This window comes from Canis lupus, chromosome 11 (assembly GCF_011100685.1).
Source record: "Canis lupus familiaris isolate Mischka breed German Shepherd chromosome 11, alternate assembly UU_Cfam_GSD_1.0, whole genome shotgun sequence".
Taxonomy (NCBI): Eukaryota; Metazoa; Chordata; class Mammalia; order Carnivora; family Canidae; genus Canis; species Canis lupus.
Window position 1 is genome coordinate 14,265,559 of NC_049232.1, and position 26,219 is coordinate 14,291,777.

The following is a 26,219-nucleotide window of genomic DNA, read 5'->3' on the forward strand; positions in this document are numbered from 1 at the left end:
GCTGCCAATTTCTTGGAAAATGTTTTTCACTAACATATGGGAACTTGTAAGGGTCTGCAAAACTGCTATTTGGTGAAGAAAGACAGGCAAGCCTTCTCTGTGTCCCTTTTTTAATGCTGAAATGAAATTCATGGGATCATTATTGACTTATTCCTAAATTAATATGCAGGGTAGAAAGTAGAAACACCAACTAGCTTTTGCTCTACCCTCAAAATAAAGGAATGTTGGTAAACCTCCCATATGTAGGATACTTCCACCATCTACCAAGATGCAATTCACTGTAAGAAACGACAAGTGCCAACCTACACATTCACGGGTTCTCTCAAATGAACACGGTTCTTCCCAAAGCAGGACCAAAAAAAAAAAAAAAAAAAAAATCAAAATGTGTGGTCTCTTAACTCTGAGGATTTAAATGTCTTCTTGCCAGCCATCTCAGGAAGACAGATATAAATCCCACCGATATTTCTGCAATTAGCATCAAACCAGCTCTGCCTACCCAGACACCAAAAGCATTTGGAAAAATATATGCCACGGGCATAGCATTTATTTCTGTTATATCAGTATTTAACATACGCACCAGTGAGGATGGCTGTATTTTTGTAAATGATCAAATTAAACCAAACAGCTGGCAGCTCACAGTTTCGTGGGGTTCCAGCAGGCTCCCTAATATGCGAACATGAGCCACATGACAAAATGCATGGCCTGGGTTTCCCTTTGCCACTGAGAAATCGCCTTGCTATTTTTATTTGTAGAACACTCTGCATTCACCAAGTGTTTCCCTAATATTTCAATTGTTGTTCATCATTTCAAAATCAGCATGGCGTAGTGGGAAACGCATTAGGGGAGGAAAAAGAAGCATGGGGTTTCTGTGGCTTCTCAGTAGTCAAGCTGTTTGGCCCCTAACGAAGTCATTTAATTCAAGGGCTTGCTGACAAGCAACTGTTAAATCTGACTCTTTACCCAGGGTTCAAACACTTGGTGGAGTCTGAGACACCATGTAATTATAGAAGCAAAGGTTTGTGTGTTTATACACACCGCTGCGCTTTCTTTTTTTTCCTTCCCCCAGGAGAGAGAGCTCATAGATGCTCAATAAAACTGTAACCCAAAATAGACTTAAGAAGCACTGAGTAACTGTGAGTAAAGTCAGCGGCAGGAGCAACACTTCCCTTTTCATTATACTGCACACTACACACGTCCGCTCAAGTGTATCAGTTACCAGCCTGACTTTCTTCACCTGTTCCAGTTACATGCTCTCTAACAACCTTGAAGACCATCATCAAAATCAACCGGAAACAGCTTCAGAACTACTTAAGCATCATTTAAGCTGTTACTGAATTCAACAAACATTCCTGGGGCACCTGGATGCTGGTGGTTGTCCAAAGATGAATAATTATTGTTTGCATTTTTGATACTAGAAAGGATAGAGCCGGGATGCCTGAGATGGTTAAGCATCTGCCTTCGGCTCAAGTCATGATCTTCGGGTCCTGGGATGGAGCCTTGAGTCTGGCTCCCTGCTCGGCGGGGAGTCTGCGTCTCCCTCTGCCTCTCCCCTGCCCCACCCCCTCCCAATCGTTCTCTCTCCCTCAAGTGAATAAATAAAGCCTTAAAAAAAAAAAATAGAGGATAGAGCCTTCTGAGTAAATAATTTATCTGGGAAAGTTAGTTGGGGGAGGAGGTCTCAAAAAGAAACTATTCCTAGGCTTTGTTGACACTGTACTGGAAACTCCAAAAGATGCTGAGTTCTCACTAATGAGCATCACCATCAACATCTTATAATATATCCGATTACAAGATTTCTCATCTCATCACTTTTCCAGCAAAGGCTCTCTTGCCATCAGAAAAGCACACAACTTGGTGGGCACTAGAACCACAGGGGTGCCCTGGCCATGTAACACAGCAACATTGGAAACTCACTTGGGTGAAAAAGACTCTCACAATAAACATGTGTAGTTTCAATCTCTTAAATGTATAGTGGCAAGTGTATTTTTTTGAAAAATGTCTTCTAATAACACGTTGAGTTTAAATGGCCAACTTCAAGGTAAAAATCAAACCACTGCTCCATTTAACAAGCTATGACTATTAATGACCTATCATTGTAATCAATGATTATACACCAGAGCTGTCCAAGTGGGCCGTCCTCCAATTTCTTATACAAATCTCACCAAAGATAAAGGGGCCAAATTCATCCCTGAGTTCCCAAGATTTTATTACACTCCAAACTCCTGGGCTGGCCTTTGTTTTTGTTTTTTTTTTTCCCAAATTAGATTGTTAACTTGGTTTAAACAATTTCCCATGGTCACACCTAAACTCTAAGCTATAATTGGCATTTCTCTCTTACTTGAATAATGACCTTTTTTTTTTTTCCTTAAGAGTAGCCTTCCATTTTAGCCCTGAGGGTTTTGTGGCTGACAAAAAAATCGTCAAAAATCAGCCAGCAAACAGGATGTCACTGCAATCTGTTATTCTGACACAGTACAACCCTTCTGGGTAAAGTATCTTATTCTTTAAAATTCAACAGACATGCTCTACCAGACCCAGGAAACCAGGTGCAATATAACTGACTTTACAGATGATGGTGCTTTAAAGAATTAAAAATGCCACATGAATGTGAGATATGAAAAGATCCAGATAATTCCCATCAATGGTTTTGCCTGTGATCTCTACATGGAAAAAAGACAAAAGATATGAACCCAGTGGAGCCAGCCTTGAGGCCCTCCTGCAATCCTATGAAAAGCAGATCCAGCTCAGCAAACATTAACTGAGCATTCCCTACAATCAGGCACAGTGCTGGGTGCTGGGTGCTGGGTGCTGCAGAGATCAGAGTTAGTAAGATGGCATCCATCGCCTCAAAGGTCTCAGGTGGGCCGGGGGGAAACATACACGCAGACACAACAGCAACAGACCAGGCTCAAGTCAGAGACACGGACGGGGTGTCCAGTGCAACAGGAGTGGGAGACATGACAATTCTCTTTGGAACTCAAAGGATACTCAGAACACATGGTCCAAGAAGAAACCAAGGCTCAAGGATAGGGATATAGTGACATTTACCCAGGATCATAAAAGAAGTCAAAGCCATTGCATCAAGTGGGACCTAGTCTCCCAATTATTCCCATTCCAGAGCTTCTCCCAGGGATCATGACCCAGGCAGCAATCAGAGTAAAGACACCCCCCATCACCAAATCCCACCCCCCACCCCCAAATACTGCAGAGAACACTCTACCTGAAGACCACATGTGGCCACCACCAACAGGATTTATTGGCTGTGCTCTGCTGAGTAAGAGGGCAAGATAGCAAACTGGCAATTTTCTAAAGCTCAGCTGACCAGAAGAGATGACCCCCATAGATCAGACCTACAGCAGTAATACAACTGCAGGCTTTACCCACTCCCAAACATTTCCTCTGGCCTGCGTGGCAATTACCTACATGCTACTAAACCAAAGTGGCTAACTAAGCAAAACCATGGTTCATCTTGACTGCTTAAGCAGCACGCTGTGCAGGTTGTCTCCGGGAGCCCTAGGAGGACTCAAGGAAACACTGGAGAAGGTATTTATTTACCTGGCTGTGAATATTCCCAGGGCCAGTGCTGCAAATCCTTAGTCCTTTCTCCTCCACCTCCCCTTTGACCAAGTACACTAATTAACCACCTGTAAAACACTTATTGAAGTTATATTTAAAGCAATAGTGTGAGGATTTTTTTTATAAAGAACCAAACAACAACAACAAACAAACCCCAGAAACAGGAAATTCCAATAACCATTCCTAACATTTGCTTTTGAGGAAAAAAAAAAAAAAATGACAACTTCCAGTAAGCTATCTGAAGCTTTTTCTAAATGCACACAAAGCAGCCTCCCTGTAGAGCTAGAGAGTCAGAACAGACATACGGGACCTGGAACTGTGTGTTTGGGGAAAGGAAAAAAATTAAGCACTCTTCAAGTGATTCAGATGCACAGCTCTGATTAAGGAACAATCATTTAAATGAAAGGTTCAAGGATTCTGGGTATTTGATCAAACATTATTTATGTTTTATTATTTATTACAGAGGATTAATAAACACTATTTATTATAAAAGCCAATATGACCCCAGAAGCCAATCAGATAAAAATCATATTCACCTTCCAGTTGAAGACTATAAAGATAGACAACTACGACCAAAGCAATACAAAAAAAATTTTTAATCATCTCAGAGAAAAAAAAAAAGGTCCTCTTACACTGACACAAAACCCAGAAGCCACATGAGGAAATGACTAATAAACCTGATGACAAAATTTAAGATACTACAGAGGCAAAAGAAAAAAAAAAAAAAAAAAACTAGCAATAAACAGAATCAGGGGGAAGAATCTGCAAGCACAGGAGAAAATTGGAAAAAATGTTTAAAAAGAAAAGTGTATTTAACTAATATACATTGAATTACTTTAAATAATAAAAAATGGCCAACGACTCCCAAGAAAATGAGTCAGAGGTTATAAATTGTCAATATGGAGGAAAATAGATACAATGGCTTGTAAACATGAAAAGGGGAATTTACAATAAAGGGTCACCATCAGATTAGCACAAATTAAAGTCAAATAATTATAATTCACAGTACCCATTAATTTGTAGAAACACAAGCACTTCGTGTCCCATTGTTGGTGGGAATGCAAGTCATGCCATCAAGGCGGAGATAAATTTTGAAATTTATGTGTTCAGGGATGATCACTAGAGCACTGTGTAACTGAAAAAGGCTGTAAACACCTACATGCTGTTAGTAGAGAATCAGCCATATAAATTACGGAACCAAAGGTAGAAAGCAAAGACAGGACATATCCCAAGATATCCAGTTATACAAAAGAGTAAAGTGCATATTCGTTTCTTTAGCATGCTCGGATCTGTATAAGGAGACAAGAAATATAAATATATATGCTTGAACATATGGAGACTATTTCAGGAAAAGACACACAAAACTGTTCAAAGTAGCTGGCTCTGGGGAGCAGGTCTAATGGAGGGTGGGGGAGGGAACCTACTTTCCATTACATAATATTTTAGTACATTTTAAACTTTTATAGACTCATGTACTGCTTTCTTAATTTAAAAAGAAAACTTGACTAAAAGACATTTTAATAAATGCAACTAGTGTCAAGGTTCTAGACCCATCTCCCACAACAGAGGCATGGTAAAAACCCAGCGGGGATGTGAGAGGTATCCACTGGGGCACAAGAAAAAAAGATGAGAATTTCTATTTATACTCTTACCTCATCATTTTAGAATTTCATTGTTTATAATTTTAGTAATGATCGGCTATATTAATACAATGCCACATGGTTGGGGGGGCACTGTGTGTGCGTGTGCATGCACACAACTGGAGACACCTGGAAACATTCGCTCTGGGGAAAATAATGGTCCCTTTTTAATGAGGAAGCTGCGGAAGGTACCATTGTCTACTCTCTAGGGAAAAAAAAAACAAAAAAAACAAAAAAAACCCTTAATATTCATGATCTTGCTTGAGGAACAGAGGCAGTAATCAAGCTTAGGGTAGGTTCTCAAACTCTGAGATCCTTCTATAATATACCTCACAGTGCAGCACCCCCTCACATACAAAAAGCCCCATCGCTCCCCTTCTCTGAGTCTTAGTTGGTTCCTCATGGCTCCCTGGAGCCTGACCTCAGGCTTCTTGAACTCCATCTCTGAGCAAGCTTCTCTCTCCTTCATTCAGCTCCAGCCACCTTGGAGTCTTCCTGAACCACCACACACACACACACACACACACACACACACACACACACACACACACCCTCTCCCCTCCAGGGCTTATGCACAGGCAGTTCCCTAGTCCCTAGAAAGTTCTCTCCCCAGGGGATCAAATGGCTCCTCCTCACTATCAGGTCCCTATTCAAACACAAAAGAATAAAAACTCTCCTTTCCCACCATCCTTCTCTACCACGTCCTCCCTCTTGAAGCACCTAACACCTCCGGAAACATTTATCCAGAATAAACTAGGATATAAGCTTTATGAAAGCAGAAACTTTGCTCACTACTATATCTCCAGGACCCAGACTGGGCTTGGCATAACAATCAACAGGCAAATCAATCAATCAATCAATCAACAGGCAAAAAGTGTTTGGTGGGTTAAGGAATGAGTGAAGGAATGAATGAAAGAATACACAGAGATCTTCGTTGACACCTCCACCATTTCTGGTATTTCTACTGTCAGAACACAACACAGTCAAAGCTCCCTCCCTGATTACAGGAAGCAGGGAATGAAAATTCAATATCCACCTGTTGTCCAGAATATCTGTATTTAGAAGAATTCCTTAACATAGCAACAATATCCTGCACTAATGATAAAAAAAGGAAACCTACCAAACCCACAGCATCTGTACACATTTTCTGACTTTCCCCCTGTTGGAGAGGGGGACCTGTCCCAGCTCCAGAGGCCATGCACAGATGCATCCGTGCAGTGGATATTTCCCATGGCCATCCCCACCCTGAATCCAGGTCACATCACCCCTGCTCTCTCTCCAGGAGATCAGTTCTCTTCTACCTCCCTGTATCGTTCCCATTGGCACACAAACAAGTTATCTAGCAGACAAACAAGCTATTTAACAGAGTGCCCTACTTCTAAAAATGATATAAATATTCCCTGGCCCCATGCTGTCCCTTATGGTAAAGTGTGCTATACTCCTCATGTTCTGTTTTCCTCACCTCACACCCAAAATCTAAGCCCTTCAATCAGACTAGTATTCCCTCCAGCTCCACCTCATCTCTTCCCCAGGACCACTTGTATTAAAATCACTAACAACAGCCATCTTTCCAAAGGCAGAACTCACTTCTGATTCTCATCTTAACCTGACTGCTTGGCAGCGTTTGACACATTGTACTACATCCTTCTTGCTAGAATGTCTTCACTGGCTTTTGAGAAGCACCAGACTTGGATGGGTCCTCTTGCTCCTCAATGAATGCTGTGCTCCCCCTGATGCTCCACACGGCTCAGCACTGGCCTCATCTTTCCCAACTACACTCACTAGATGACCTCCTCCAGGCCCCCGACTGTAAAGCCCACCTGTATACTACCCACTTCTCCCAATCTGTGCCTCCAGCACTGGCCATTCCATTGAGTATCATCACTTGGCAGCCATACACCCAGAGGGTGTCCCAACTCCTGATTCCACCCACCTCCAAAATTCTAGATGCTATCCTAAAGTCTCATCCTCTCACACTCCACATCCAAGTCTGTACATCACCTTAGACAATGTGAGCACTTCTCACCACCTCCATGACCAAGTCTATCCCATTCTGTCTCACCAGGACCATTGAAAAAGCCTTGCAACTGATTCCCCTTCTTTCTCTTCTTGCCTCCCTAGAGTCAATTCTCCTATAAGCAGTCAAAAGTAAATTTTCAGAAACACTGTCACTCTCCCTTACTCAAAATTCTAGAAAGGTTTCTCATCATATTCAAACTAAAATCCCAACTCTTCCCCATGACCTACAAAGCCCTGCGCTATCTGGCCTGCGCTCAACTCCCAATTCAATCTGGGCATGGTCTGCCTGGAACACATTCCATGTGTTATTATCTGGGTGGATTTCACAGCATGTGCAGTCAGCCAAGAGCAAGACCAGGAAGCACATCCAGAAACAAAAGTGCAAACATCCAATCACTGGGAGAAAAGCATTTGGTTCCCCTCAAGTCACTGTCAGGCGCTGAATCTGCTCTTTCTTTCCCATCTCAAGTTTGTACTTGACAAGCACCCTACCCTGTAATTGGGCTACAAACCAGAGCTACCTCACAGCTGCTTCAGCCTCACCTCTTAAATACATGGTGCCCATCGTCAAAGTCCTAAGATCGTAAAGAAATATTAACAGAATACAAGGAGGCTAAAGGCTAATCTTCCACTCCATTTTTCCAATGAATCTCTTCTGCACTGTGTCCTGCAGGATTTCCCATGGAAAGAATATGTAACGGTGTATTTCCAAGACAAAGCTTCAGAGGAAATAAGAGGTACCACTGCCTGCACAAACTATGAGGACCTGTGTCCCGTGGGGGGAGCTGAGGGATACACTGGTGAACTATGTCCTTTTCTGACCTGTGTGCCTAGAATCCCAGTAACCCTGACCTTGTACACCTGCCCTCATAGCCCCTTCAGTTACACACATTATCACATTATTTCAGTTATTTCTATTCCTCAAATCAAATTCATCAGATATATTAAACATACACAAAGAAAATATAGCTTATAAAAATGCATATATATATATATATATATATAATCTATTAATCCAGAAAATAGAAATATATGACATTTATCCTCCTCTCAAGTCTGTGACTTAATCTGTAACTCAAGGGCAGGATCAATCCTTAGGATCTCATATGCCTACTAGGTTCCTGTTTGAAACACACTCCTTACATTAGTTATAAAACTCCCTTAAAAATATCTGTCGTGAATGGATGCCTGGGTGGCTCAGCAGTTGAGCGTCTGCCTTTGGCTCAGGTCATGATCCTGGGGTCCTGGGATCGAGTCCTGCATCAGGCTCCCAGTGGAGAGCCTGCTTTTCCCTGTGCCTATGTCTCTGCTTCTCTCTCTCTCTCTCTGTGTCTCTCATGATAAATAAAATATTTTATACATATATATATTTTATATATATACATATCCATTATGAAATAGGTGTGTGTGTGTATATATATATATATCTCCATTGTGAAATCAAGGGATGATAGGGAGGGCATGGTGGGGAGCCATGTCAGACCCTGCTTCAACCTCATCACTTAAACCTTGCTGCCAGCTTCAAATATACTAAGAAACACTGAAAGAGGTTCTGTCCAAAATCAGCTTTGCAAAAAAAAAAAAAAAAAACACAGCTTTGGGGGCAGAGAGGATGCCTAGCCCAAGGGCAGGATGTTCTTAAGACTCCTGGAAATCTCCCCTGCCTCTCCTCCCTACCAAAGGGTCCCTACAGGAGAATTCCATCCCTTGGCCTTCAAAGAAGTCTACTCACAATGTGAGCATGGCACAGTCTTAAAAGTCACCTTTAGGGTCATCTGATGGATTGCTAGCAGAAGGTGAAACTGTTGATAAACGGAGAAAAATTAGGCTCTCAGCAGATAAGGAGATAGCAGAAGGTAAAAAGCAGCTATATTTAAAAGGAATTTCGCTGAGGGCATCGAGGCAAAGACCGCTTCTGCTTTAGGGAGGTTGACCTTCTGTTTATCTTGCTCTCTGTGCCACCAATGATAAGAGCCTCAAAGATCTACCCTCACTCCTCCTGGGAAGCAACTACTCTTGGTCTGTATTTTGCAGGCTTTCCATAGTCTGAAAATCATCGGCCCCACCCAGCTGTTCTCCTGACCTCCCTCACCATGGAAGGCGACCTCCTGCTCATTCCTTGTGCCATTTTACAACACTGTGGCACAGATGTTAGAACAACAGATGGATGGTAACTGTAACACAGATAAATTTGCCTCATTTCTCCATGATTTCTGAGTATCATGAAATGTGTTTATCAATATGTGGACATATTTCCATTCCTGGGACAGAACTGTGTCTATCTGCTTGCCTTAGGGATTACCACGCCAGAAACCCTAGGCAATTCCACTGGAACAAAGCAGATCTTATCTGTAGCCCCAAGGTCTAACCTTCTGGCCATGATAGGTTTACTCTTCTTGCCTCTCTCTCCAGGTAATATAAATAAAGTCCTCCATAGAGCCCTATCAGCCTACCAACTTCAAAGCTAACTTACTGACCCAAGATTTAGGTCAGTGGTATCCCAGCTACAACAGAGGAAGGAGCCAATTTCTATTCTTTAAGCTTGGATCTGAAGCAACCAGAAGGTGGTCTTGGGTAGCTTTAAAAGCATCAGCTCTGGGCAGCCCGGGTGGCTCAGCAGTTTAGCGCTGCCTTCAGCCCAGGGTGTGATCCTGGGGACCTGGGATCGAGTCTCACATCAGGTTCCCTGCATGGAGCCTGCTTCTCCCTCTCCCTGTGTCTCTGCCTCTCTCTCTCTCTCTCTCTCTCTGTGTGTGTGTGTGTGTGTGTCTCATGAATAAAAAAATAAAATCTGGGATCCCTGGGTGGCGCAGCGGTTTAGCACCTGTCTTTGGCCCAGGGCGTGATCCTGGAGACCCAGGATCGAATCCCACATCCGGCTCCCGGTGCATGGAGCCTGCTTCTCCCTCTGCCTGTGTCTTTGCCTCTCTCTCTCTCTCTCTCTCTCTGTGACTATCATAAATAAATGAAAATTTAAAATAAAAAAATAAAAAAATAAAAAAATAAAAAAATAAAATAAAATAAAATCTTAAAAAATAAAAATAAAAAAGCATCAGCTCCAATTCTTGGAACCTACTAGTGCATGGCCAGCAACCTCGAGAACAGGGAAGGATAAATGGATGCAGACGAGAAGGTGCATCCTTCCAAAACACTGGGCTCCCTCTGGAGCCCACGTTGGCAGTTCTGGAAGCTCAGGCAGGCCCAGGCCTCAGAAAGCACCATGGCAAGGGGGACACCCACCAGCCAAGAGCGCTAATGCCCTCAGGCTTGATGAGGTAACTGCCAATGCTCTTGAACCAAGAATCCAGGGGACAGGGAAGCCACAGCTTCTCAATACACTTGAGAGAAAACCTTCTTCACGCCCAGGAAATGCCACACATACACATTTGACCAAATAATTGAAACAGAACACACTAAGCCATTAAACATTAAAAAAAAGAAAAAAAAAAACCCTCTTGATCCTGTCTGTTTATGCTGCTTGGCATAATAAATTCTTCAAGCTTTTCCTGGACTGTAGACACACATACATGTTTAAAAATCTCAAATACACAAATACGCTATATTTAGTGACTTCCGGTTACTCTTCATTCTTTCTGGTTGTTCAGTTGTTGTTTCCTGCACTCCCCCAAAGGGTACTTTGAAATCTTTCCAGTTTTTACAATTAAACCTAACCATCTGGACTAAAATCTTCGCATTCACTAAATTAGTCACAGATTTTGTGGGTAAGCTGAGAAAGTAAATGCTGCGCTCGGTGCTAGGATTTAAACCACATCTACCACAGCAAAACAGTCTGCAATAATCTCTCCAATTATGCACGCACATTCAGGCCTCAAATAGCACAGAGGCAAGTACACCTCACTGCACAGAACATTCGCACAGTCAGGACCAGCCCTCAGCTCGCAATGGGAGCTACCACACACCCAAAATGAAAGTCTCTAAAGACCTGTCAGAATTTATTTGGCAGACAAAAGATAAAACGGTGCCTATTTCTCCCCTGCCACCGAACCCCCCTCCCAGCTGCCAGTGGGTGCTGACAAGCGGCTCCCCAAACCTGAGGTCATCTGCAGAGACCTGTGTCCCTAAGGAGGGGGACACCAAGAACAATATGATCTGAATACACTGGGCGCTTTCTCGATTTTTCCTCGCGCCCCCCCCCCCCCCAAGAATGAAAGTCTTTGAACCTCTCTGGGTTTCACTGCAAGGGTCAGAAAAAAATTCAACGGGTTTCAGGGTCAATGTACTTGGCTGAGATCCAACAACCGCACTGCAGCCCCGGTAGAGCTGGGGGCACCGGGAACCTCGGACCGTCCAGCCCTGCGCAGGATCATCGGCGAGAAGGAAGCCCGCAGCGGTACTGCCTGCCAGGTAAGTGGAAAACACTGGCTCTGGCAAGGAAGTAAGGTCCGGGAGTTACAGTGGGCCTTCTGGATTCACACACTAGCCTTTCAAAGGAGACTGGCAGCACGCCTTGAATATGAGCTAAGATACAAAGTATGAGACACGGGCATCAAAATCATTTGCAGAGCACCTTAAAAAAAGTTAGCACCCTTCCTTACACGTTCCAATAGGCTACAGGAAAGCATCCGCTCCAATAGTACACAGAAGAGGTGAGGAAGGAGGAGCCAGAGACCAGGGGAACCCTCATTATTAGGCAGGAAGGCTGAGCACTGACTCCCTGTTATTTTTTAAGATTTTATTTATTTATTTATTTGAGAGACAGAGAGAGAGCACAAGCAGGGGGAGCAGCAGAGGGAAAGGGAGAAGCAGGCTCCCCGCTGAGCAGAGAACCCCAAGCAGGCCTCGATCTCCAGACCTTGGAATGACGACCTGAGCCCGAGGCAAGCGCTTAACCACCCAGGAGGCCCCGGCTCCCTGTTCTCTGGGTACATGTGAATGGGACTGAAACTGAAATATCCAGGATGTTCAGGTGGCTTTTAAAACCCTCTCAAGGGATCCCTGGGTGGCGCAGCGGTTTGGCGCCTGCCTTTGGCCCAGGGCGCGATCCTGGAGACCCGGGATCGAATCCCACATCAGGCTCCCGGTGCATGGAGCCTGCTTCTCCCTCTGCCTATGTCTCTGCCTCTCTCTCTCTCTCTCTCTCTCTCTGTGACTATCATAAATGAATAAGAAATTAAAAAAAAAAAAAAAACATAAAACCCTCTCAAGTATTTACATTGTGGAGGCGCTGACAATTTGGTAAAAGTCTTTCTTCCCAGGAGGGATTAAAGCTATAAAGAGACTTTAAGTTTGCAAAGCCTCCAGGCTGTCATAAATATTAACATGAGCGATGTTTTTTATCTTTGCACTTTTGTTTTGGTTTGCTAAGAAAACTTAGGTTGAGTACGTATTAGCAGTCAACACCCAAAGAAATCAAATTTAGGTGAGCATTTGCAGGGATCTACCTCTTTGTTAAACGCAGTATTCCTTTTTGGCATGATTTCTTTAAAAAACATTTTTACACAAATGTAAGCAACTTGGTGACTGTAACTGCTAAAGTTTATGAGATTTCAAAGTTTAAAGTTTTAAAAGTTATGTTGGATGGAGAAGTAAAATCCAGGTTAGAAAATATTAATAGAAAAGCATCCAAAATGAACAACAGCACAATAAAAAGTTACCAGTTTGACAAGACTGAAACCACCTAGACCTTTTACCCTCTTTCTCCTGTTGCTCACCACCTTCCAAAGGAGAAAGATTTGTAAAATGAAGCTATCAGCCATGATTTTGACTGGATAAATCAAGCCTTTCTTAGTGATCATGATACCAAAATAGTCGGAGAAGAACTTAGAGTAAGAAGGAAAATGAAAAAAGAATAAAGAAAAAAAAAAAACCTAAAACACAATATCACATTAAGTCAATTTAGTGTTTTTAAAATTCAATTTTTCAAATGTGCATCAAATAACAAATAATTTTCACGTTCCAGAAGGAACGCGCTTTTTCATGGCCAAACAGAACGCAAAGACATCATGTAGCAACAATACTTGAAAGTATCCTGAATTGTTATTATGGCGACAGTTTATACACAAAAGAACACTTGGAGATAAAAGGGTTTCATTCCCAAGAAAATGAATGCAAAAATAAAAACAGAGGAGTGTTCAAAATGATACTTTTAGAAAACAACACTTTACTAGTGATTTCCTTAAGCCTATTATTCATAAAAAGGATTAGAAGGACAATCTGCAGCCACAATGGAAACAAAGGCCATGATTTCTGGTCTTCTACTGTGCAATATAATCTAGTCTTAAAAAACGAAAAAAGACATCCTGAAATTCAGGCTGCCTGGCAAACAGCCTGTCCACCCCACCCCAAAATTCCTGTACCACTTCACTGCCGTTGCTGGAGAGTTACTCTCTATTTAGTACCATGGCCACTAACTAAAGAAATAGTGGGGAATTCCTGTAACTGGTCCCAATTATTCAAGAGAATGCATTGTCTAGGGCTCTTTTCACAAAGGCCTTCCAACCAGCACCCACTTTCCCACACACCTTCTATCTACTTTCTACTCCCCACTTCCTCCATCACCACCACTCCCCCTCATCTGAAAAGACAGGAAAATTCACCAAGAGCTGCTTGCTGTCCCTCTCTCTCTCTCAGTTGGAAGAAACCTTAAGTTTTCAGCTTCTGAACCAGACAGTAAAGAAATGACAACCTGCCTCTGCCTTCCTCCTCTCTCTCTCTCTCTAGCCTAAAAAGTACACTTGGCCAGGCAGCTCTCACCATTCCACAATTCATTTTTCTTTTGAGCAAAATGGGCAAAAACAGCTGAACAGGATCACAATACAGAACACTGGGCATTCAAGTCCTATACCTTCCACCCTATTCTTTCACCTCCCGGTCCAGAGGATTTGGTGACCTAATAAATCTTAATCTGTAAACAAATGGTTTGCTCTACAATTAAACCATTCATTCATTTTTTTTTTTTTTTAACTGCTTGGCGGCTACCCAATCCAGAGACTTCTAGGTTCCTCCATTATTTAGCGCTCCCAATGGTTAAAAGGCAATAAGCTCATTTGGAGTTTATAAACCTATGCACCATCAACAAAAGCATGTAATGCTTCCAAGATGCACAGTGGCTTTCTACGCGCACAATGGGGAGCTGTGTGGAGTCTCCCCCAAAACAAAAATGCCTAGCCCCAATTAAGCGCCTGGGGGGGCCTTCAAAGCATTTATGCTAAGTTGCAAATACAGCAAGATCCACTTGAACTCCAACTGTCTTGTGTGCTTTTCCTCCCAAGGTAGGGAAAAAGCTGGGGCAGACTGACCTCATTAATGGGTAATTAGTGAACCCCGGGACTTGAGGGGCTAGCACAGTCGTGCCTATTGTGAGCATTTCAGTATGGGGCCACTAATTTCTTTTCTTTTTTTTAACCCAGAAGGTCTTGAGAGTCTGAAAGGCCCACATTTTAAGTTTTTTAAGGATTTCAATCTGCCTATGTTTTCTCCTACCAGTCATAGAGTAGGAAGAAAAGAAGCAACACAAAGAGCGACCCTACTTCTTTTGTGGAATTTTGGCATAGCTCAAAGTTTTTAAATAAAATTACTTACATAGTTGGCAGTCCATATGTAGTATTACAATCACTTTTACTTTAGACAAAGTGAAATAAATGCACCACCACCTGATTATAGAGATTGAACATAATATGTACTAAAGAGATACTATAAATCAAGGTGGGGCCTTTAGGATTATAAGTGATGATGATGGGGGTGGGGGGTGGAAAACCAAATGATCTATTTGCATGAAGGTGTTATTAAAACTGATACAGGGGATCCTTGGGTGGCTCAGCGATTTAGCGCCTGCCTTTGGCCCAGGGTGCGATCCTGGAGTCCCGGGATCAAGTCCCGCATCGGGCTCCCGGCATGGAGCCTGCTTCTCCCTCCTCCTGTGTTTCTGCCTCTCTCTCTATGTCTATCATGAATAAATAAATAAATCTTTTAAGAAAATAAAATAAAATAAAACTAATACAAAGCAATGTGATCAACATAACCACATTTCCCATCAATAAAATTCTCCACACTTCAAAACTCATGATTATTACTGATACCAATCTGCCAAGATGCTGAGGACTATAAGCCCGTTTACATTACTTAAGAGTACCATCTCTCTGCAAATACACACCCACGGACCCGCTGTCTTGGTGCTAATTCACTAGTATATGAGAAGGTAGTTTGTAAGGCAAGTAATAAATAAAGCGAAACTTGACCTTCTCAGCCATCAAGATCTAAATAACTCTCATACTTACATATAATGAGGTGAATCAATATCTTTGTGGGGTTTTTTTTTAAGATTTTATTTATTTATTCATGAGACACACACAGAGAGAGGTAGAGACATAAGCAGAGGGAGAAGAAGCAGGCTCCCAGCACGGAGCCTGATGCGGTACTCGATCCCAGGACCCTGGGATCAGGACCTGAGCCAAAGGCAGACGCTCAACCACTGAGCCACCAGGTGCCCTCAATATCTTTGTTTTAGAGAAAAATCACTGAAAAGGAGTAAATGGGGTTGGGAGTAATGATCTCCCTCAAAGGAGAACCAGCCCCCAAACCTCAGGTCCAGCATATGGTCTTACAGTGGATTCTGTACAGGTAGAAAGGGTACTAAACTCACAAGAAGCCACTCACTATGCTTACCGCAGCCCTAAAGTTCCAACAGCTCCCAGGACAGGCTGGGGATCTAGGCACAAATTTGCAGGATGGCATTACCGCCCACAGTGGCATCTTTAATGCTGGCCCTGTACTTGGTAAGTCAATTAATCCCACAATTCATTTATCTGGGGTTTACGGCTTTTGAGTATCAAATGAAAAAAATTAAAACAAGTCTTTTGTATTTTGGCCCAATAGACTGAAGTTATATTTAGAAGTGACTTTGTGCGTATCTGTGTTGTATTAAAACACCACACCGGGACCCCCTCCATTAAACTTAGGCCAACAACTTTGTTTTCTTTTAGAAATGCTACAAACTGTATTTGCATAACAAACATATGTAATACATTTGGAGAAATCTTGAAAAGATGGAAAATGCTTATTAAGAGGTGGGGAGACCCCACCATAGTTGTGCTTTTTAAAAAACAGAAAACAAAAAAAAAAACAAAAAACAAAAAAACAATACAGGAGGCTTGCAGGGAGAGAGGGGGAAAAAAAAAAAAAAAACCACGCAAATCCTGGAAGCCATTCCAAACAGTTGGAAACTCTTCCTCTCAAAGTAAATCCAAGGGCTCAAAAAATAAATATTCAAGAGCATTAATTTGTTTCTAGATGTGTGCGTGCAAGTAAAACAGCAGTCATAATGTGGAAATTTCAGTCACATTTTGCAACTAATTGGAAGCAGATTAGAATTCCGCCTCGGGGGAACGTTGTCAAACTAGAAGCCGGAGCAAATGAAGAAAGAGGTGAGGGCGTCGCGAAGAGCTGACAGATTTACAGCGCTCAGGGCTATAAACGAGCGGCGGGCGGGAGGGGGAGGGGGAGAGGGGGAGGGGAGGGGAGGGGAGGGGAGGGGAAGGGGGGAGGGGGAGGAGGGCGCGCCCCCGCCCGCGCGCCCCCGACACACACGCGCACCCACGCGGCCCCGAGCGCGCGCGGGCAGCCCAGCGGCCACGCCCCGGGCCCCGGCGCTCCATCTGCTGCGGCCTGGAACAATAAACCCGCCTGCGAGCAAAGCAATGGTCCCGATAAGACAGCAACCCTGCAGACTGATAAACTGGAGCATGCAAAAGTCGGTGGGAGAGAAGGTTTCTTTCTTTTAAATGGGGGGGGGGGGGGGGGGGGGGGGGGGGGAGGGGAGAGAGAGAAAGCAAGCAGATTGTGGAGGATAATCCAGCAATGGAGTAATGGAAACAGCTGCTCGCTTTCTACTTCAGTGTCTGGCATCTGCTGCGGCATCATGGAAAGGCTGGTGAAAAGATTTGGGCAAGGAATATAAATGGAGACAAGTGGCCAAATGGAGTTTGATGCGGAAAAGCTCGACTGCTGTCTTAAAATCATGTTGTTCCCTTCGGGGAGCAGAAGCAAACAGTATCACTTAAGTCGGATTCCACCTTCAAAGCAGTGCGAAGGTTTGGGAATGTGAAGGGCTTTCCGATCAGTTACTGAAGATGGCAAACAGTATAGAGGGGGAATAGCCCTCCGTGGGTCAAAGGGGTGGGCTCACTGGCCAGAGATCGTCACGGAAAAGTGAAATTGAAGGACTTTTCAATTCATTTCACTTACTTTTTTAAAAACTATATACATATAGATGGAATTTATTTATGAAAATTATATACACATACACATACATACATTATGTGTGTGTATATATACTCATATCCATCACAGCTGCTTACTTCTAAACTGGCTCAAGGGACGATTTCTATTTGTTGTGCCTATTTTCCCCTTGGTTGCAAAGATTCAGTTCTAATTTCATTTCCATCACAAAAGAATTGGCAAAGAACGAAAAACTCAGAAACAGAACTGGAGTGCTGCTGTGCTAGTCATAAGCCTATAATAAAGCACAGATTTGATAGCATTATCCATGTACTGTGGTGAACCACACACAAATAAACAGTTCTCCATGAAGAATGAAAACCCAAGGCTTCGACTCTTCCAATTCAAACATTATTGTTGCTTTTAACATGAGCCATCCATAAAATCAGCCAAGGAGGGTAACAGGAAATCCAAAAGTCAGCTGGTCTGGCTACGCACACTTTGCAAAACAAAAGTTAGGAGCCGCTTTCCAACTGGTCCCGATGATATTCTCCACGAAGAATGGGTAAAACTGTAAAATCTCGGTATTGAAATAAATGGTATATTTAGGCCAAGTGAATTCTAACACTCGGTAGGTGTAGCAACCCCCCAAAAAGTACAGCCCTCCCGAAAGGGGAAAGCTTGCTCACCTAACTAGGAACAACTTAGACATGACCTTTGAACCTTCGGTGACTAAAGGCGAAAGAAAGACAGAAAGGTGTACCTAAAAGAACCAGAGGGCCAGATGTGCTTTCCTAAGAAACCAAACCAGTTTTCTTTAATCAAAAGGACGAACTGTAACTTCTAGAAGTTTATGAAAGTGTGACCAATTGGAACTTTGTCGTCTGTTGCTAATTGAAGCATATAAAAGAGTCCATTTCTTAAAACATAACTACAAACACTTTTTTTTTTTTTTAATTCACTGCCACATGACAAAAACCAGAATCGAGTTGACTGGTGGAAGATCAGTGCAACCAAAGACCACGCTATTATTTCAAACTGTCAGGGGAAGGCAGTAAAATTGCTACCAGGTCTCCTTAAGTTACCCTTCAATAAAAAGAAGCCATCAGGGAAATAAGAGGAAAAGAAAACACATCAAAACCTTAAAAGTCCCTTTAAGTAAAATTATACGTCTGTGGCACCATGCCATCTGCTCTCTGGTTAACATAATAAGCCAATTCCACAACCTAAATATCTGCTTTCTAAAATCATTATATACAACACAAAATATAATCAATAGATTTTTAAAACTGTAAAAGCTGCATTCATATGGCATTATCGGAATAAACCTACATATCCCTGTAGGCACATTTTTCTTATGGTGCTAGCTGACAATGAGGATTCCCAGGAGACAGAAAAGCTCAGTGGTTGAGCTAGAATAGTCACAGTAAAGAATAATCAAACTGAGGAGGAGGGTAGGGATGAAAAGGAGAGCAGCTTTGAAAAGTCAGCAGTAGTATTTATTCATCACTTCAAACCCATTTGTTCTAACCAAAATGGCCTTCTTTTTGAGTTCTCTCTAACAGCTATAATACATATTTTTAAATCTTCATTTAGCCTCACTGTGGGGGAGGGGGGGGGGGGGGAGAAGCCTTCTGAATACCAAATGAGATTCAGGTACTTCAAGGCCTGACCTATCAAAACATATTTGCTTTGTGATCATTTCAGTTCTTCATGTGAAATCCATAATCTCTGTTAATATGTTACCAAAGGGTATCCTTAACCAAAATGTAGCACAAACGTAGAATTCAGCAGAGCAGTCCTGTGCCAATCTCACCCCCTCCTGAAAAATCCTTTGAGTTCTCAAAAAAACCCTTACCAACAGCCGGACTGCTGGTCAACAGACTATGAACAGTTGAACAACCTTTCATTCAGTTGTGAAAGCTTTGTTTCAATTGCCAAGAGACTTTAACTTAAAAAGAACTTGCAGCAGACAGCAGGAAGGCACTCAGTCAAACTTGAGTGGGGAGATAAAATTGAGCCCGGGAGGGGCCTGGGTACCGGGGGTCCCATTTGCCCTGCAGCAGAGTGGAACATAAAAAAAAAACATAAAACTGGTGACACTTATTTTAAAAGAAATCAAGCCCCTACCAACTAGATACTTCCGGTCTACTCTCAACCCAACATCTATGTATGCAACTATAACATATTGCTAAAAAAGAGACAACAGACCCAAAACGGAGTCACTTATGTCAAGCCCCACATCAGCAAAACAAGACTTAACACATAATCTAACTGCAGTTCTAGCCTCTTCCCAGGAATGTAATCTTTAACTAGGTGATCTGGGATTACCTGGTCAGCACCAGTGAGAAAAATCTGTCCAAAAGACCCCTTTTAATCCCCCTTCAGAAGGCGACCCTGCCCAAAACAAGGCACTATGCTAATAAACTTCCTTTTCTTGAACCCTTTCTACCTTTAAAAACTTTTCCTTTCCTATGGTTCTCCAGAGCTCCTTTCTATTTTCAAGATAGGATGCTACTCGGTTCATGAGTCCTTCAATAAAGCCAATTTGATTTCAAAAGTTAGTTGTGTTTTGCTGTTTCACAGATTTGGTGGCAGTGGCAGCACCAGAAGGAGACGTCCAAAGGCACTGGGGACACAGAAGGAGAAACGCAGGCATGGTATCCTTGAGAACTTTGAGTTGTCTTTCTCATCATTTCCAAAGGGAAGGCCATGGATGAGTTCCTCTCAGTTCTGGTTTCCACTCTCTTGGCGTAGAGCTTCTGATCTAACTGGCTTTCCAAAGTTCCTCATTTGATTGAAATCCCTCCCCAAAGTCTCTCCCCACTGCTTCAAGATTCCACATTGGGTAATGCTAGTGGTTATTAGACTGAGTCCAACTTGAAAAACCAGCCTGGGCCTGGAATTGGACTGGGTCTGATTTAAGCTGGACTGTGCCTGATTTGAGCTATTCTGGGTCCTGTGCAAAGCCTTGGGTGAATGAAATTTTAAGTCAAGGCTATTGTTCGTGGGAATCTTGAAGACTACAAAAACAAAAACAAAAAGAAACACAAAAGGCCACAAAATTGATGGCACTGGTCAAGTCATTTAAAGGTGTTACAGTGCTCACCAAACTCGAGCCTTACCTATTGGATAAATTGATGCAACAGGATAAGATTGACACACTAGGTCACCTGCCAACCTCAAGAAAATTTCTGTGCAATAAGACACAATGTAAAACACCACATGATCCCCAACCCAGTTGACATACCCCTCTTAGGTGTTAGTCTGGCTCCAAGACAACCAAAGACTTACCCCCCTCCCCTCAAAAAAGGATCCTTAAAACCCAAAGAGTTAAGTGCGCCACCTTCTGGCATACCGGCTTATTTGGTGTCTAAGAACTATGGTCTCAGAAGCCAAAGATCAATTTTTTAAAAACAGCAAAAACCTTACTGAGCTTGTTTTCAGTCCTAAGAACTTGACTAGGTAACTGTAAGGTTTGAGGGTTCCAAAATACGGCCAGACACAAAAACAGGTTAAACTCCATTGGCAGGTTCCTATGCTCAGGGAACTTAGGCCATTATGAGGAAAGCTCCAATGAGATAAGATCATTGAAGAAGTAGGCTTAAAAGCAAGGGTTCCCAAATCAACCAAACAAAACTGCCCATCTACTTTAAGCCTCTAAGGTCTTCAAAATTCCAAAATAACTAAATTGAAAGATTCACTGCAAAAGGGCAATGAAAAATTAAAAGTACAAAAGGTTCCTAAAACAAGAAACTTTAAGATGGATGTAATCCCACTGTTCTCCTCCACCGTTTCAGTACTCAATCTATTGATCCTTTATCTAAATCGACTTTTCACCCTGAAAAGACTTGTAAACACTTTTAAAATAAGACCACCCAAGGCTCCAAGTGACCCTCTTCAAGTATCTTTCACTCCTTGGTCAAAGGCCAAACTAAGGGCCATAAGTTTAAAAATTAAATTTCCTAAACCCGGGGGACATCCTCAAAAGTTTCTGTTGACAGATTATCTTCTAAGATTAATGAATTAATAAAAAGACAGAAAATAAAAGAATGAGGTCATGACTAAAGGTGAACACTTTGAAACGACCATGACAGTGAACAAAATTGGCCAAATTAATAAAATCTTAAAAAAAAAAATTGGCCAAATTAGAGGTCTAACAGCCAACCCATTATCTACTCTTGGAGGATCCCATAGAGCTGTCCCCCCACCCCCACCTGCCCCGCAGAGTTGCGGAGACTCAGAAATTTTCTGGTAGAATGCTGTTATTCCCATTAAAAGCCAAGGGAAAACCAAAATTAAAATTAATGAAATTAATGAATTCTGGTGCATACTTTAAACCCAACTTGAAGCCTACAGATGGGATCCTGAGAAAATTAACAAAAGCCAGCTAAGGATGAAAATTCATACCAGAGTCACCTATCCCAAATCTCTGTAGCACCCAGTAGAGAGAGGAAAATAAAGTATTTTTAGCACCATCTCTGGGGACAGCTCGTGTCCAAGGTGTTGTTCAAGATTGCCAGAAATATTTACTGTTTGTCCCAGGTGAGAACTGACAAAATATTTCCAAGTTTTTTTTTCCCCCCAGTAGATGGCCAAATTGGAAGCTATTATTCAGAACATGATACGATGTTTTCAGGCCTTCCCCTAAACTAAACTAAAACTGCACCCAGAAAGTAAGAATAGCCTTCTAAAGTCTTTGCGGAAAGACTCCTAAAATTCTCAAAAAATATAAAAACCCCAACTCCTTTTTCAATTTCACGTGATCTAAAATTGTTTTGTGTGTAACAACTAGATTGAGGTTGTTGGTTTAATTGAAATAGGTGTGTCTTTAAAGTTACCAACATTGAATAAAACACAGATGTACAACTTTTATTCTACCTGAGTTTACTAATCAAGTAAGTTCATGATATCTCTGCTACAACATTTATCAACCAGAAAAATAACTTGGGATATATAATGAAATTTTCATAGGTAATTAAACATAATTGTTAAGAACAGATGAGTTAAATAGATGCAAATGAGATAAAGTTTGTGAACTTTTCAGCAACTTGCCTCCAAAATTTTTTAGCTACTTGAAACAAACTTTTGCCAAGTCAAGTTAAATGACAAATTAAGTCAAGGCCACCGAATAAATATCTGGATCATCTCCAAATAAAATAAAACAGTGAAACTAAATACTTGGGTCCAATAGTAAACATATTTTGTGCCACAGCGAATTTGCTATGAGAAAACATTTATTTCTAAAAATTATGCAAAATATTTATAAATTTGCCAAGCTACTATAACAGTGTACAATTGTTTACTTATTTTTCACAAGAACATAAAGTTTTTAAGGGTTAAAAATTCTAATGTATGTGGAGCACCTGAGTGGCTCAGTCAGTTAAGTGTCTCCCTTCTGCTCAGGTCAGGATCCCAGAGACTTGGGATTGTGCCCCATATGAGTCCCATTTCGAGCTCTCTGCTCAGTGAGGAACCTGCTTCTCCCTCTCCCTCTGCCTGACGCTCCTCCTGCTTGTTCACTTGCTCTCTCTCGATCTCTCTAATTAGCTAATTGATTAAAATAAAACAAAATAAAATCCTTGTCTCACATTAAAAAAAATTCTAATGTATGTAATTGAAGCTACTAGAAACAATAAGGGAAACATCTCTATGCAAAGTAGGATGTGGTTTAAAAAAGGCACAAGGTTGGAGATGCATTTTGTTGAAGGAAAAGAAAAGTACTTTTGTCCTAAAGTGAGGGTGCCTCTGTCAAGATGGGAAAAAGGAAAAAAAGATGACAAAATCAGAATGGAAAAAAAGAAAGTTTGTGAAATAAAAAATTGGGAGGAAAGAATTTTATGCATGCTCAAACAGTAAGATTGAAAACATTTGCTATAAGGGTTTTACAAATAAGCTTTAATGTCAGTAGTGTATTTATATAAAACTAAACCTTGATTTTCTTTCATCTGTTGAGTTGTCTGTAAGACATTGTACAACTATTTAATTTCCTGTATTTGCCTGTAAAGTCTTTTTTTTTTTTTTTTTTTTTTTTTAAACTAAGTGCTACACCCAAAGTGAGGCGTGAACTCATGACCCTAAGATCAAGAGTCACATGCTCTGGGATGCCTAGGTGGCTCAGCAGTTGAGCATCTGCCTTCAGCTCAGGGCGTGATCCCAGAGTCAAGCCCAGGATCGAGTCCCTCATGGGGCTCCCTGTGGGGACCCTGCTTCTCCCTCTGCCTATGTCTCTGCCTCTCTATGTCTCTCATGAGTAAATAAATAAAATCTTAAAAAAAAAAAAAAGTCACATGTTCTATTGACTGAGCCAACCAGGTACCCCTACCTGTGAAGTCTTAACTCCCCCATTGTTAAATAGATATTTAATCACATTGTTTCACAATGACCTACGATCTTTTTGACCAAGTATTTTAAAACCTTTAAAATTTTTGACAAATTTCCCAAAATTAAATCCTAAATGAAGTCTGTTTCACTTAGAACTTTGAGATTTTTCAGAGGGTCCCTAAAACATCTGAAAAGATTTGTTTTCTCTCCTTATAAAAAAGTGAGATGTTAAACTAAGTAGGCTTATTTGCTATGTGGAATTACATGGAAAGCATTGCTAAACAAAAAAATAATAGTAAGACTTCTTTTTTTCCCCTTCCCCCTTGCCCATACCACGACTTCTTTATGTTGTTATTTGCATTTGTTATAAGTGTTTCAGAAACTGTATAAAATTCCTAAAGTCCAATATGTCCTGGTATAACATTATTACCATAGTTCCAGTCATTATTTTTAAATGTGTGCCACAGAAATGACCAAATTTCCTGGCAATTCCCTTATAACGAACTCTCAACTGATCTTTAGCAATGGACATTTTTTTAAGTCTTTTCACTTTCAGGCAGTTACTGTTTTACTCAGATGTTTTCACAAATGTGTTCTGCAAAGGTACATCATCTTTAAGGCTTCAAAATAAGGACTCTGGCAAACACAGGTTTCTGATAACTTTAAGATCATAAAAATAAACTGGTTAATAATTCCCAGAATGAATGGAAAATGTGGATTAAAGCAGAACAAAAATTAATAACATGGGACTGAATGAACTGAGGAGGATGATTATAATTTTTATGACTTCTTATGTGAAATATTGCTAGTTCCTTAATGTTATTTTTCAAGATTTGAGGAAACTTTTTCCCTTATGCTATTTATGACTTACAGTAGTTTGGTAAAGTATATCTTCATGAACAAAGATGAAACATTTACTTTTTTCCTTTGATTTCTTCAGAATTTGGGAACTCTTGAGTATTCTCTTTATGGCAAAATAATTACTTATACAAGTTCAATGAGAATCCAGTCTCTTTGTAACACAACACAACTGGAAACGGTGCTTATATTACCAACACTTTTACTGGAACGTTGTGTTTGAGAGACATTATAGACTCAGGACCAGAGTGTTTTTAAAACCTGAGACTGACTTTATGGAACCAATAAGGCCCCTTGGAAAAACTGGCAGGTACTGTGCTTAAAAGATTCCAGCAATGCAGTCTTAAAAAGAGCATTTTTGGTCAATCACTATTCTTGCTGCATTTACACAAATAATCAAACCAAGTTTAAAGCAAACAAATCACTTTCACTGTGATTATTTCCGGTGGAAATAATGGAAAGAACTATAGAAAGTTAAAAAAAAAAAAAAGTTTGCATTTAGCTCTTAGATTTATTTCTATATTAGATTCTAACCCTATTAATTGCCTGTAACTGGACTGAGCCCCGAATTCCTCTGTTTCTTAAAATATTTGGTACCACTCCAACTACTGTTTCCAATTTTCTCCCACTTTTCTGATTGGGAATCACTAAGCCCATCAGTATCCTTGGAAGGATGTACCAGATGCCCCTCACTACCCAGATGGCAGCCAAACTTCAGAGACTTGGTTACACAACATATCTCACAGCTGAAGAAGTCTCCACCTGACAGGTCCTATACTCCAGCTGGAGACCTCAAGATCAAATTGACTAGGAAGACAAGTAGCCAACATTGAGGTTCACTGCTTCTTTCCAAGATGTCACACCAAGACTTCATACTTTAAACCTAAAACTTTCTTCCTCGCTTTCTTCATTTTACTCTGGCACTGGCCTGAAAAGGTAATACCATCATCCATATCTCTTAGGCCACTGCAAAGGAGGGTGGCAATCCAACCTCCAAACAATTGTTGGACTTGTCACTACGCTCTCAAACTCAGCAGCCCCAACCCATTTCATCTGACTCCCTAACCATAAGGGTCCATTTCCACATCTCTGGTTAATAATCCCAAAACCCAGGGAACTCTGCACTCAAGTTCGGTGCAAAGAAAGGAATATGAGTCAAGAGTAACTAGAATAAAACTACCAGTGTGGTCTACAAACACTTAAATTTTACTGGCCTCCATGCCTGTACCAGGAGACTTTCATGACTAAAATTAGCTCCCTTTGGCAGGTCTCAATTTCCAGCGTTAGGAGTAAATGCAAGGCTGTGATCAGGAACCCATCCTTAACTCTTGAAAATATTACAGAATCCACCGCCAATGCAAAGTTGTCCCTGAAACACCCTAGACTCTCTGCCCACACTTATTCCTGATAAGAGGGCAGCCCTGGTTTATCTTCCAGCTGAACAACGAGGTGTCTATGCAGTAGCCACCATCACCTGCTATGCCTGGATTTTAACGTTTCTCTGGAAGTTGAAACTCAGTTACTGACTGATCACTGAGCCACTTAGCTTATTATAAAGTGATGCCTTTAGCAGAGTCTTTCCCTGACTTACTTAACTTTGATTGGTTTGGGTGTTGGGGACCATGG

At 41.5% G+C, this 26,219-nt stretch overlaps 1 protein-coding gene and 1 long non-coding RNA gene across 6 annotated transcripts in view; one reads left to right on the plus strand and one right to left on the minus strand.

The window, feature by feature from the left end:
• The window catches only part of ZNF608 (zinc finger protein 608), a 111,251-nt gene that overhangs the window by 73,085 nt on the left and 11,947 nt on the right, over nucleotides 1–26,219 (minus strand). The gene's annotated exons all lie outside the window — the stretch shown is intronic.
• Nucleotides 11,441–22,958, plus strand: LOC119873873. The gene is made up of 3 exons (XR_005366611.1): nucleotides 11,441–11,600; nucleotides 16,485–16,618; nucleotides 19,998–22,958. It is a non-coding gene; the product is annotated as an uncharacterized LOC119873873 (long non-coding RNA).